Below are 15,211 nucleotides of genomic sequence, written 5' to 3' on the forward strand. Positions count from 1 at the left end.
GCCGGGGATCGCCGATCTGCCTTACGGCGCTGCTGCACAGCAGCGCCGTATGATGTAAACAGCGGGGATTTCTTCCCCGCGTGTTTACATTTTGCCAGCAAGCCGCGGTCGGCGGCTCTCCGGCTGTTCACGGAGACACCCTCCGTGAACTGACATGGAAAGGCCGCTCGATCGAGCGGCCGTTTCCATGGTAGGCCGCAGATGACCAGTTTACGCCAATCAGCGTTAGCTGGTCGTCAAGAGGTTAATCCCCTTTCCCTCCCTCCGCCAGCCAATCAGCGTGATCGGCTGTCATAGGCTTCTGCTCTCAATTAACTGTCTAACGCATAAACTGACTGCCTCTCAGTCTACCAGGGTTGTGAAAAAACAAATATCAAATGCTATCAAATGAAAAGAGCAAAGCACACACACTGCTGCTAACACACAGTCAAACAATAGCAACTCAAGTAACTTACAATAGAAACAGAAATAAAGTCTAATGCTTTGTACACACTGAGGCTTTTCTGTCGCCTAGCAGGAGTTGGTACTCGATCCCACGTCTCTTGCTATGGAAGAGGATAGAGGGACAATAAACAATGAGTGGCTAGAGAGATGGAGCAGTTTACTGTGGAAGGAGTGGGGCAAACAATGCATTAGGGCAGTGCTCTAGCATCAGGGACTGCTAAAGAATATTATTATTTAGTATTTATACAGCGCCGACATTTTCCACAGCACTGCACAGAGTATATATTCCTTGTTACTTAACTGACCCTCAGAGGAGCTTTCAATGTAATCCCTACCATAGTCATAACCATATTGTGTAGTGAATGTGTTGTAGTCTAGGGCCAAGTTAGGAGGAAGCCAATTACCTTATCTGTATGTTTTTGGGATGTGGGAGGAAACCGGAGTGCCCGGAGGAACTTCACGCAGACACAGGGAGAACTTACAAACTGTGCAGATAGTGCTCTTTTTATTTTGTGATCTGGCAACATACTGTCATTTCAAGTTGTTGGCAAAAAATATATAATAACAGACATTGCGGGCAGTCTCTAGGCACAGCACTTCTTAAAATAATGGTATATGAACAAATAAAGACCTACCTCAGGGGCCATAAAAAACACCAAAAGCAGATGAACAATCATTTCTCTGGCTAATTCTGGCAGGCAGACAGATTCTGTGTAATCAGCACAGACTTGTTTGCTACACCCATCAGTCTAGCCTTTCAGCAATAAGGGCTCTGCTATAGGGGGTACATTTCCAAACTGCTGTGCCTTTCGGTTATAGTTTACAGGTTTAAATATCATTGATGTCTAATCTAATTTTTGAGGAAGATATACCAGAAATGGATGTTTTACAATAGCTTACAGATTTGCAACCGTACTGATTTCTTCCATTGAAGTACACTCTAGTTAATGTTCAGACTGTGGTATAATGATCTGCTGGTGCACTGGGTGTCATACCATATATCATAGGTTCTCAATACTGTTTTCAGTCCTCACCAATAGAACTTGTTTTGTAGTTTCCCTTGCTGGAACCTAAGTGGGTTAATTGCTGAGTGTAATTAGCAAAAGCCCAACGGTTTACTGTGCGTAGATTCATAAAACATGACCTGTTTGTGAGGCTTGCCGACAAGTTTGATAATCCCAGCTTTACATTATATTCATAGGCTATTAATGCAGTTTTATCTGTATGGAAACTCATAATCATGCACGCGTATTTATATTATTTTACCTGTTCATGAAAGAAAGAAAACATTCCAAACAATGTAATGTAGGTTTCTTTAACTACCAGTCAATTAGTATGGTCGGGTCGCTGCACTGCCATATTAATCATTTCTGATAAGTGAATACAATTATTGCTGAACATAATAGGGCTATTCGCTAATCAGAAATCGACTGTACTGTTGAACTGCTGACTTCTTTTGTTTCTCATTGCTGTTGTAGTTCGCTGCTATAACTGTGTTTTTGTTTCCTCTCATGCTCGTTATAAAGAAATTGCCAGGATATTTTTCATTGATGCCATCAATAATAGAAATGGTAAAACATAATATCTTTGCTCAAACTATGCATTGGTTTTCAAGAACACAACGCTGGATGTGTTATTGAGGAAAATGGATAATAAAATAAACATAAAACAATGAAAACACTTGTGTATATTTTTATATATGTTCCAAGATATTATAATATGAAATGAATTTAAGAATATTTAATGGCTATTACACAAGTCCCAAGCATTTCTGATTTTATCAAGGAAGTGAAAATGGTATGTATTTGGGCCCCAAGGAGGAATTGTGGAGGCCTCCAGTAAGCAGCAGTCATATGTATCTTTCTTGGTAACGCCTTGCCTTCAGTTTGTAAGACTGTCATCTGTCCATATCCCTCATGAAAATAAATAGAGGGGTTTCCAATTTCTTCCTGAAACATCGTATGTGGGAATCTGATCCAAACACATGCATTGGAAAGCCCACGCACTGCACACAATAGCAAAGCTAGATTTAGGTCATGTGAACACTTTGCAGGCAGTCTTTAGCAGCCTACACATTTCATTGTAAGCTAGCTGATCTGTTTAGGAAGAAATATAAAAATAACATGATACAAATGGACTCCTGTGCACTCAGCAATTGTGACTTTAATACAATATCATGCTAAATTTCAATTCAAGTAGAAACTGATAAAGCTAATACAATCTGGAGGATCTTCTAAATACACACTGCACCAGATCAAGAAACCACACAAACTGGCAACCATACAGATACACCCCACACTGCGAGATCTCGCATGGGTTGGACAGATATATATGTGACTTAAAGAGACTCTGAAGCGAGAATAAATCTCGCTTCAGAGCTCATAAATAGCAGGGGCACGTGTGCCCCTGCTAAAACGCCGCTATCCCGCGGCTAAACGGGGGTCCCTTCCCCCCGCAAAAGTGTGTCGTAAAAAGGTCGCAGAATTTCCCTTCCTGGAGGCAGGGCTAACGGCTGCAGCCCTGCCTCCAGTCGCGTCTGTCAGCGGCGCATCGCCGCCTCTCCCCCGCCCCTCTCAGTGAAGGAAGACTGAGAGGGGCGGGGGAGAGGCGGAGATACGCGCTGACAGACGCGCGTGGGGCAGGGCTGCGGCGGTTAGCCCTGCCCCAACCAGGAAGCGCTCCCCGGGTGTATCGAGGGGGATTTGGGGGTGAAGGGACCCCCGTTAAGCCGCGCTATAGCGGCGTTTTAGCAGGGGCACACGTGCCCCTGCTATTTATGAGGTCTGAAGCGAGATTTATTCTCGCTTCAGACTCTCTTTAAATAGTTTGAAAATGTGACAGAGATAGTCTCATAGTTTGAAAATGTGACAGAGATAGTCTCATTATGTCACAATGTATTATTCAACATAAACTTCATTTGGTAGAACAGCGAGGAGAACGCCAGCGCATACCACTAAGGCTGCATCTGAAATGACCACCAGCTCAGTGTGTAGCACCTAAATAGATTTTCTGCACACTTCGCATTCAATTGAGATGCAAATCATATGCAAATCTGCTACTACTTATCATGCAAACAGGAAATTCAGAAGGAGGGGCTGGGAGCAGCTAACCTGACAGTTACATAGTTACAAAGTTAAGGAAAGGTGGGGAAAGGCTGTGCATCCCTAAACATATGCTGCAATTGAATGGTTAATCGCACAGGCATACACCGCCTCTGCCAGACTGAAAAATGCATGCCCTGCATCCAAGACAAGTGCTAACATTTATTAAACTAGGAGTACTTTAGCATCCAATATGGTTTGCATGCAAAGTATATTATACTAGACACTTGCGCCACGGTGAGGCAAACCTCCGGGCAAGTGACCTAACCTAAATGTAAAACCTTGGGAGCAGCTAAGCAAAAAAAAATCTGTAACTTACATTTGGTAGAACAGCGAGGAGAACGCCAGCGCATGCCACTAAGGCTGCATCTGAAATGACCACCAGCTCAATGTGTAGCACCTAAATAGATTTTTTTGCACACTTCGCATTCAATTCAGATGCAAATCATATGCAAATCTGCTACTACTTATTATGCAAACAGGAAACTCAGAAGGAAGGGGCTGGGAGCAGCTAACCTGATAGTTACATAGTTACAAAGTTAAGGAAAGGTGGGGGGAAAGGCTGCGCATCCCTAAACACATGCTGCAATTGAATGGTCAAACGCACAGGCATACACCGCCTCTGCCAGACTGAAAAATGCATGCCCTGCATCCAAGACAATTGCTAACATTTATTAAACTTGGAGGAACTTTAGCTTCCAATATGGTTTGCATGCAAAGTATATTATACTAGACACTTGCTTAATTGTAATAAAATACATAAATGCTCAGATCATTAATTTCAATACAATGGATCCTCAGAATCTTCTTCAGAAAAGAGGTGTCTATTGCCTATTTGCAGTGCACTTAATGGATTACTCACAACTCTGTTACGCTGGAAGTTGCAGTCTGTTGCTTGGATCCGAGGATCCTGGAAGTTGCATTATGTGACATCACTGTGCAGGTCCAGCCAATTACTGCAGGAGCGCTGCAGTTTCTTTTGTTGTAAAAATAATATGAGCATAGGTTAGGCAGCTCCCCATTTTAATCACAGCTGAGAAGCTGCCTATCAGAATTTTTGTTTAGTTTGTCCATGAAAGCATAAAACCTGATTGGTTATGGATTTGTTGCTTTGACAACTTTGTTGCTATGGCAACTTCAGATCATCCTTTCTCTTAAACAGAGCTATTTTCTAAGCCATGCCAGACCATTTTGTTATATTGATGCTATTATATAGTATACTTTGTTTTTTACTATACGAAATTATATACATTTCGTTTATTTTGTACTGCTGGTGGAAAAAAATGTTTTCTTCTGCAGATTTATCATTTTACAGTCTCTCTTGACCTCTTCTTTTCCTTATAATAGACCTATTGTACAAATCCGACTCTGAACTAAAGAGACATCCAGTCCAGCTGAAATGTATCATTACTGTGATCATAAGAAGCAGAGAAAATGCATTGTACCATATTAGCCAGGAGAAATATGTAGGTAGGAAAAGGGTGGAAATGTAAAAATAAGAGGCTTTAATGACTTATGTGGAAGATATTTCTAAAATATAGTATCATACTTGCTGCTTTCTTACAGATGAAAGGTATACTTTTTTTTATACATATGTTTTATTTAACCACCCTGGCGTTCAGTTTCCCCAGGATTTCCGTGCAAAAAGTGTTTCAATTATTTTCCAATAATTTGCAACCAATTTTTTTTTAATACTAAATTTAATACAGATTATTGTATTGAATTCAATTTAAAAAAAAAAAAAGGTGTTTTCTGCAAGATGTTGATGACGCTGTGTGACCCTGGTGTCATCAACGCCGATCAACGGGGGACATGTGATCGCTGAGGAAGAAGCAAAATCCGCCAAGGGACATGGAAGAAGACACTGGGGAAGCTATCAGAGGTACGCGACGAGGGATCAGCATGCCAATGGTGAGTATAAGACCCAGATGTATAGGTAGAAGATGTGCAGCCAGGTATAGTTAGCCAGATGTGCAGCCAGGTATAGTTAGCCAAGTATAGTTAGCCAGGTATATAGTGAGCCAGGTGTTTAGCCAGGTATATAGCGAGCCAGATGTTTAGCCAGGTATATAGCGAGCCAGATGTTTAGCCAGGTATATAGTGAGCCAGATGTTTAGCCAGGTATATAGTGAGCCAGATGTTTAGCCAGGTATATAGTGAGCCAGATGTTTAGCCAGGTATATAGTGAGCCAGGTGTTTAGCCAGATTTATAGGTAGCCAGATGTCCCCCTCCCGATCCTGCCCCCCCCCAGCACGCTGTGGGTAGCGATCTGTGCTACCCACAGCGTGCAGAACAAGCATCCAGCCACCCTAGGGAATCCCTGGGCAGCCAGCGGGGCAGAGAATGTGCGGGGGATCCCCCTTGTATGTGGAGGCTGTGCTGGCGGGGGATCCCCCTCTGTGCGAGCGGGGGGAACCCCTTTATATGGTGGCTGTTGCAGGCAGGGGATCCCCCTCTGTGCGGGCGGGGGGATCCCCCTTCTATTGTAGCTGTTGCGGGCGGGGGATCCCCCTCTGTGCGGGTGGGGGGATCCCCCTTCTATTGTGGCTGTTGCGGGCAGGGGATCCCCCTCTGTGCGGGCAGGGGGATCCTCCTTCTATTGTGGCTGTTGCGGGCGGGGGATCCCCCTCTGTGCGGGTGGAGGGATCCCCCTTCTATTGTGGCTGTTGCGGGCAGGGGATCCCCCTCTGTGCGGGCGGTGGGATCCCCCTTCTATTGTGGCTGTTGCGGGCGGCCTATCCCCCTTCTCCCCCTCCCTCCCGATGTCCCCCCTCCCGATCTCCTTCCCCCCCCCCTCTCTAAGCCCATTGAGTAAATAGATTTACTCATCGAGGGCTTTCTCCAGCGACGGCAGCAGCACTTCCTCCTCCATCTCCGAAGTCTCGTTCTCTGTACAGTTACATTACGAGACTTGGTGACGTCACCAAGCCTCGTAATGTAACTGTACAGAGACCGGGACTTCGGAGATGGAGGAGGAAGTGCTGCTGCCGTCGCTGGAGAAAGCCCTCGGTGAGTAAATCTATTTACTCAATGGGCTTAGAGGGGGGGGGAGGAGATCGGGAGGGGGGACATCGGGAGGGAGGGGGAGGAGGGGGATAGGCCGCCCGCAACAGCCACAATAGAAGGGGGATCCCCCCACCCGCACAGAGGGGGATCCCCCCGCCCGCAACAGCCACAATAGAAGGGGGATCCCCCGCCCGCACAGAGGGGGATCCCCCGCCAGCACAGCCTCCACATACAAGGGGGATCCCCCGCACATTCTCTGCCCCGCTGGCTGCCCAGGGATTCCCTAGGGTGGCTGGATGCTTGTTCTGCACGCTGTGGGTAGCACAGATCTCTACCCACAGCGTGCAGTCAGGCATCCAGCCATCCTGGGTAATCCCTCTGATAAGAAAAAAATGCAGCCGGCGGGGCAGAGAAACAGGAAATCTCCCTGTCGGCATGGACGAGCTCAGCTCGTCATTAACGTTTTTTGCAAGTTTTTGCTGGACGAACTCAGCTCGTCCATACCGCCAGGGAGGCTACATACATATTACAGGAACTATCATGAAAAAAGCAGTACAAATATAAAACATTTACAAATTGGCCCTAATTTACCAAGAAACCTGTATGCTCTGCAACATTGGACAGTGGACATTACCCTCAAAACCTGGCCTGGATTTCTGCTATTCGGTACAAAAGTTTGGTACCTTTAACCACTTGAGGACCCACCCTTTACCCCCCCTTAAGGACCAGCGCTGTTTTAGCTGATCTGTGCTGGGTGGGCTCTGCAGCCCCCAGCACAGATCAGGGTGCAGGCAGAGCGACCAGATCGCCCCCCTTTTTTCCCCACTAGGGGGATGATGTGCTGGGGGGGTCTGATCGCTCCTGCCTGCCGGGTGTTGCGGGGGGGGCACCTCAAAGCCCCCCTCCGCGGCGAAATCCTCCCCCTCCCTCTCCTACCTGGCCCCCCCTGGTGACCGGGCTGCACAGGACGCTATCCGTCCTGTGCAGCCAGTGACAGGCTGTCCCCTGTCACATGGCGGCGATCCCCGGCCGCTGATTGGCCGGGGATCGCCGATCTGCCTTATGGCGCTGCTGCGCAGCAGCGCCGTACAATGTAAACAAAGCGGATTATTTCCGCTTGTGTTTACATTTAACCTGCGAGCCGCCATCGGCGGTCCGCAGGCTATTCACGGAGCCCCCCGCCGTGAATTGACAGGAAGCAGCCGCTCGCGCGAGCGGCTGCTTCCTGATTAATCAGCCTGCAGCTGGCGATGCAATACTGCGTTGCTGGTCCTGCAGCTGCCACTTTGCCGACGCACGGTATAAGCGTGCGGTCGGCAAGTGGTTAAAAGTCATACAGGACTATTGTTTGTTTTTTTAATTAATCTGTTTTTATTGAAATTAAACCCCAAAGTTTTTACTACATTTGTATGCTCATGATGGCAGCCACTTGACTTCCTATTAATTCTTCTCTAAAACAAAATAAAAAATTAAAGGCAAAATAGTTAAAGGGAACCTGTGAGGAAAAAGCACCACAAATAGCTAATCATCTTAGTAGAGGTATCTGTCAGAGGCTTCCCCCATCCTCCTCCACTGGCCCATTCCAGCACTATCCGGTCTTCAAAAACAATTGTCATTGGCTTGCGCATGCGCAGTAGATAGGACCAGCTTGGGCATTGGTGGGAAAAGTCAAGTCTAATTGGGTCTTTGCTACTGTGCATGTGTGAGCCACCTGAGCTGTAGCATTGGACTCAGTCAGGCTTGTCATTTTCATCAAAGCCCCAGTGGGTCCATGCTACTATGCATTCACAGTGGGTATGTGCTTCAGGGAACTCAGTGTAGGAGCAGAAAGGTACAAGGACATGGGAGAAGTCTCTAGAGGATCCAGAGGCTTCCCTCTCTCTAGATAAGTATCTTAGGCATTTGCAAACCTCGCAAGTTTGTTTAAAGGTGCCCTATATTCTAGATATCAAAACTTTATTTGAAGCAAAAGGTGCCAAAAAACCAACAACACATTGTCAATTGCCAAATTACCCATTTCAAAAAAGAGACTTAGTTTAACAAAACCTGCCCCCTCAAGAGCCACACCAGCCCACCTTTTATACAACAAGTAAGAATTCCCAAAAGGCAGTCCCAAATTGTCCAAAAGTGCAATACATGGGTAACAGATGCTATCAATAGAGATGATTAATGAGATAATATAACTTTTACTTGCGTGTTTATTTAATGTAAATTGTATGCAGCGTGGAATTAGGCCAATCAAAATGATCAGGAAGTGCAACCGATTGGACAGATTCCAAACTGTAAATAATTTGCAATAAATTTGCATGGAAGCTGGAATTACTAGGATCTCATTGACCATCCCGAGTTATCTTACAGGTAACCGTATCTCATATAATTGATTGTAATATATTGTCCAGTTGGTAGCAGTGATTAGTAAATGAAGGTACCTAGATTAAAAGATCCAGATGAACTACAAAAAATATTCTTAATATTCCAGGTCACAAAATTTATCAGCAAGAAGTGGATACAACAATTTGCCAACAGACTGCAATCCAGAGGGGTCACACCCAAAACCCAAGTTAGAAAAACAGGCAGGACGTAGGGATGATCAGTGAGGTGCAAATCATTTCTCCTTGCATTCAAAATTCATGTAAATGTTATGCAGCTTGAACTTGAGCCAAAGCAAGACGTTACTCTGATTGGTCCAATTTCAAGCTGCATATAAAGGACATGAAATTTGAATGCAAGGAGAAATTATTTGCATCTCATTGATCTTCTTTAGCAAGCAAAGAATGCTTAGTTTGGCTTATTGGTCGTGTAGGTATTTGTATTAGCACAACAGCAAATATATCTATGAACAATGTTGGTCATTTTTCAAGCTTAGCACATTAAGCTAAGGCTCCAGGGAATTACATTGCCACCAGTCCTTGTTTCCAGTTTAACAGTGCTAGCATGACAGGTACCTGTGACACCAACAGCTTACAGTTTCTGTTGGGAGTTGACTGCATTGATGCAGTGAGATAGTGTGTGAGATCTAGGGGGCTCCTCCTATTCTCTTGTTTCATCTGACAATAGTGAACTTCATCAGGACTGCCTGTTGGCAGATGAAATGTGTAACTGAGAGAAGCATTTCTACTTGTGTTGGTGTTAGAATCTGGCATATCAAATTGGGTACATCCAATACTCCCAAACACTTTAGCACCATTTCAGTACTGAATACGCTGATAAGGTCAGGAGGAGTTCACTAATTGCACTTCATGGTGTGTTTCACATGACTGATGCTTCCTCCTTATAAAGCTGGAAGGAGGAAGTATTGGAGTCACGTGAAACGTTCTGTGAAGTGCAAGTAAGTGAACTTCCCCTGACCCTGTCCACTTATTCGGTACTGAAATGGTGCTGAAGAGTGGAGTTCATGGGTATTCAAGCACGCGGAATCTGAACACCAACACTAGTCTTTACGTCATATTCCTTCTGGACCATGGACCACTTCCGTAGGAATTAAGAAATACCAGATGCATGGTAGTGGGTTCAATGAACCAGCATCTTTATACTGAGCATGAAGAATGATGAGAGTGAGCGAGTTCCCTGAAGGCTTGTTTTGTGGCACTAAGCCTCGAAAAAAGAACAGCTAAAGCCATTCACTGATGTGTCTGCTGTTATACTTTGGAGTAATTAGCAAGACTAACAAGTTGTAGTTACATCAGCATGCTCTTCTTATCGGTTTACCTAAGGTGGGTTTATGGCTGTGATACCAAATATTTTTTACATTACAGTCTCTTCACAAACTGTTTTATATACTTCCTGCTGGCAGGTTACATGAGCAGGCATACTATCATGATGGTTTGGTACTAGGCTGTACCTTTTGCATCTAAATATACTTGCTGCAAGTGCTCTGATTTACTATGCACTGGTCATAGTGGTAAAGTCATCACTGTGACCAACTAGAGAACAGGGTTTATTATGATCCTGTGTAGGAGAAACTTGTGTGTAGGAGTGATAACATATGTTGCCCAGTTGTTATTACAAGTTTGCAACAATCACCAAACTTGTTCTCTGATGGGTCTGTTGTTATACCAATACAATTAATTGTGAGCCTAACAATCTATTCCAATCTATTCCAACACCAGCACGTTCTGTGTGCATGTTAAACTCAACTGTTTTGCACTGTGATACTTAAACACTATGGCCCAAATACAATTAACTTTTTCACCTAATTTTTCTCCTAGGTGAAATGTTCACACCTTGTCAATAAAATGCCCTTTAAACCACATACAAACAAGAAAATACGGTACTCAAAATAATTTTGCATCTACTTTTTGGTACGCTTTCAATTGCAAAGTGCTGAAAAGTTATTTTACAGAGAAGATGAATAATTATCTCCTAGGAGAAAACTCAGAAGAACAATTCAATTGCTTTGGTCCGATGTGTACTTTGGGTTCTGACTAAATTGTTGCAGCCACTCCTTGATGATACGTTTTGTTCTGGAATATTACAATCATGCTTTATGATCAGTCTGGACCTTTTCATCTAACTGCATTATTAAATGCTCTGATTTACTTATAGTGGCATCACTGTGACCACCTGGAGAACAACATTCATTACAATGCAATATATCAGATCCTGCTGTCTAAGTTTCTATTTGTAGTAGGACATTGGGACATTATTTTATTGAGTCTTATTCACACTTCTTTTATAAAGTATTTTGGATCTAGGGACTTTTGCCTACTCTCTTTACATTTTTTTTGAAATTCTGATGATTACATTTCATTCCCGGGGACATGTAAAGCTCATGGATTCCTTTTCTTAGTTAATAATCTTTCACCAATGCTCACTGTGGTCTGGCATTGCCCAGGTATGCATTACAGACATTTACTACCTAATAGTAGACTATTATTTATAAATCAGATCAGGTTTTCTGGATCACTTACATTCCTTACTGTTCTAAACCCTGGGAGAAAATAAATAAATCACTTTTATATGGATATTATGTCTCCTGATTTTGTGTTTTCTGACCAACAGTGCATTGATGTTTCTAAGATACCCAAAGAAAACAACTACAATCCTGCCTAAAGATCTTTCATGCAAATGATGTTTTCATAGAGATACCCATTTAACCCCAGCGAGAACATCTGAACATTACTCACACTTACCTGTCTCAAAAGAAATAAATGGCAATTAGCTAAAAAGTTCAAAATTCCCTGACTGATATTTTAGCCAAGTTTGACTAATTGTCTGGTTATGGCAGAGTTAATTCAGAAGGATGAGTCTGCCTGTACTCTAGTCATTAAAAAGGGCCTGGCCAAGGTGTCAGAAACCACACTCCAATCTACCTCACAGTCTCTACCTGGTAGTAGTGGATGTTTTTGAGAATGGCATAGTAGCATGGAGATGGAAACTGCTGTGGGCACCACTGGACTAGAAACTGAATAGTAGGAAAATAAGTATGGTTATTCAGACAAGTTAAGCTGACAACAGATATGTTTTTAAGAACAAGAAATGTGAAGATGTACGTCTGTGCTAGGTCCTGATGCATTGTATTGTGCAACTTGGCCTGTGAAGAGAAATGGTGTACATGCAGTTAAATTCTGTATCTCCCTCAGTAAAAAGAGGTGTAGATCAGTATCTTCTCTATTTTATAGATTTCACAACAAGTTGGGAAAAGGCACTTTATGCCATAACGAGATCTGCTGATGGACAGAGACACTCATTATCCCTTTCTTAGGCATCCTCACACATCTCAATCTTCTGTTGATTGTTACTTGTACTATCAGACTCTGGAGGATTGGGCTAGATAACACATAGCCATCTCCTAATTTTCTGCAAATTCTTTATAAGTACGCCTCTAAGCAGAAAAGATACACAACGTAGGTGTTTTCATTTAATAACAACAATAATGAGGCTTTAAATGTATGAAAGGAAGGCAACATATGGGTTTGCTCTGGGAAGTATAATCTCTAAAAGCAGCAATAAATATTACTTTATTGAGAAAAATAACTTTTACTAACTTAAAATAAACATGCACAGCAAAAAAAACACTAAAACTGTTTGTCCTGTTCAGAGTTTCTAAGAAAAGCAGTGTCTGCTGCAGGAATGCCAAAGCACTGCACATCTGCCATATCCATTGTGAAAGGCTCTTTCATCTCTGTGTTGAAATATAGTTTAAAGGAAGCCCTGGACCCTTTTTCTACTTTTTAAAAATGTATTTGCAATTATTAGCTCACAGGGTTGCTCTAGTAATCTCTGTGAACTCCTTACTAGAGACCCTCAGTTTCTTTTACACATATTCTGTTTGAGGGGAGTTCAAAGAGAAGTACTGGATCGATTAGATCAAGTGGCTGATTTTTAAAGCCTGGTATACACATCCAATTTTGATTGGCCAATTTTACCACCTCTGTGTAATGTGAGAACTTACCTACACAATCTGTTCATAGTATTCAAAGTCTGTTGGCCCTCACGCTACATGAAGATGGTGAAATTAGCCAGTCAATGGCCAATAACAATTAAAGTTATGCACAAGACTTTAAGTTGGGAGCTACAACACACCAACATAACTTCTGAGCAATTTTGATTAAATGAAAACAAGGACTGCGGTCACACATTCAGAGACAGTTTGCTGCCTGGGATCACTCATCTGTAACGTGAACAAGAACTTGTCCCTGGTGTATTGTAGGCACACAATACAGACAAGGCAAAGTTTCAAAAATTGTACCCATCAGAGGGGGCTATATTGATCTTGCCAAAATCTTAGATATGTGAGTGCCTTAACATGATTTGTTTAGCTTTCACTAGTAGTACAGTACTAGTACATGATAGTACAACATGTCTGTCATCTAAAGTTTTAGAAGTTGGAACTGTATGTTGCTTAATGACCAAATACAAGGGGGTGATGATAAGTTCCTGTCTTTGCCTAGAAAAAAGAGAGTCTGAATTATGAAATATCACATTTATTCGACACGTTCTTCCCTGAGACGTATGCACATGGTACAGCATAGTTGCAGGTTTTCTAATCTAGACCGTTCAACTCCTTTGGTTTAGCAGCATGTTTGATGTCAAAAATGGAAACATTTCCCCTTCAGTTGTTTCTTCCCTTTGCATATGACAGTCTAATATCTCAGTATGTAACTGTGCAATTCTTAAAACTTTTTTCTTTTAGTAAGAAGCTGTAATGGCAGGGGCACACACAAGTTTTAGTTTGAAATTTGCATTTCACTTATAGAGATGGCCTGAACTATTTGCCGGCGGACAGGGAAGTACGCCTGTTTGCATCTGAGTTGGCAGGTGAACATATGGCCCATTCGACCTGCCCCCTAAACATCATCATGGAGCCAAACTTTGACCCTTCACTCCAGAGTCAGAAGGCACATGGCAGCCAATCAGCTAGCACTCCCTCTTGGACCCCCCTCCCCTATAAAAATGCCAGCACGGCAACCATTTGACAGTCTGCCTTTAAATAACTGCTGTGAAGGAGACTAGGGAGAAAGACACTTTTTTTCTCTATTGATATTGTTATTGTTGATATTGTTTTTTTCCCATTCTTTGTGTCGGACTCTGCACAGTGCACCACTGACTTTGACTGTTTTAGACAGGTGTGCACACACTGCTGCTACTAGTGGAGGTACAGTATCTTGCACAATACCCCTCATGTATATGCCATGACATCATTCTGGCCGCTGCTACAGTGGCTGCAATAAAAAAAATTAAAAATAAAATAACTTTTTGTATGTGTAAACCTGTACCATCATGTGCAGAGCCAAATCACCGAATCACTTGTCAGTGTCATCAGGGCTGCAACAAACATTTGTTTTTAAAAAACGTAAAATGTTGTATGTAAAATTTATATGACATGACATCATTCTGGCCTCTGCTATAGTGGCTGCAATAAAAACATTTTTTTCAAAAATAAAATAACTTTTTATATGTAAAACTGTACCATCATGTGTAGAGCGAAGTCACCGCATCTCTTGTCAGAGTCACCACCACGGCTGCATTAAACATTTTAAAAAAAAAATGTATGTAAAATGTACTGTTTATGCCATGACAACATCGTTCTGGGCCTCTGTTGCAGATGTTCATACACAGCCACGGCTTGCCTTGCTGAGATTCAGCAGCGAAAAAACATGCAAGTGAGGTGCTTAATTTGCGACAGCCAGACTCTCTGCAATTCCACGCTCATGATGAACGAGCCATCAGTGAGTATCTATATGACCTGGGTGCTAGGACAGACTCTGTTGGAGTTGGGGAGTTTTTTGCCGCATTGCTGGGCGTACTTCATAAACTAAAGCTCTTTGCCGTTGCTTTCGGTGCGGTAAAGGCAGCGTTTTTTGGTCTGTCAGTGTGAAGGGGGCTTAACCCTTACACTACCTGATGGACATTTACACACGCCGGACATTTTAAAGCAGCACTTTATTCCACATACGTAGGAATATAATTTGATTTCTGCCCTTTAGAGATTGAAACACGACTCTGTGTCAACTGTGTAATTTTTTTGTAAGACTTTTGCCATGGATCCCCCTCTGCCATGCCACGGTCCAGGTGTTAGGCCCCTTGAAACAACTTTTCCATCACTTTTGTGGCCAGAAACAGACCCAATAGGTTTTAGAATTCGTTTGCGGAAAGTTAGAGCTCACAAACTGAAAATATCACTATTCACTTACAATATGCATCTTGCTGCACCTTT

At 43.0% G+C, this 15,211-nt stretch overlaps 1 protein-coding gene across 2 annotated transcripts in view; it reads right to left on the reverse strand.

Annotated features, from left to right (window-relative positions):
* The window catches only part of USP6NL (USP6 N-terminal like), a 402,543-nt gene that overhangs the window by 2,290 nt on the left and 385,042 nt on the right, over positions 1–15,211 (reverse strand). The window lies entirely within an intron of this gene.

This window comes from Hyperolius riggenbachi, chromosome 3 (assembly GCF_040937935.1).
Source record: "Hyperolius riggenbachi isolate aHypRig1 chromosome 3, aHypRig1.pri, whole genome shotgun sequence".
Lineage (NCBI taxonomy): Eukaryota > Metazoa > Chordata > Amphibia > Anura > Hyperoliidae > Hyperolius > Hyperolius riggenbachi.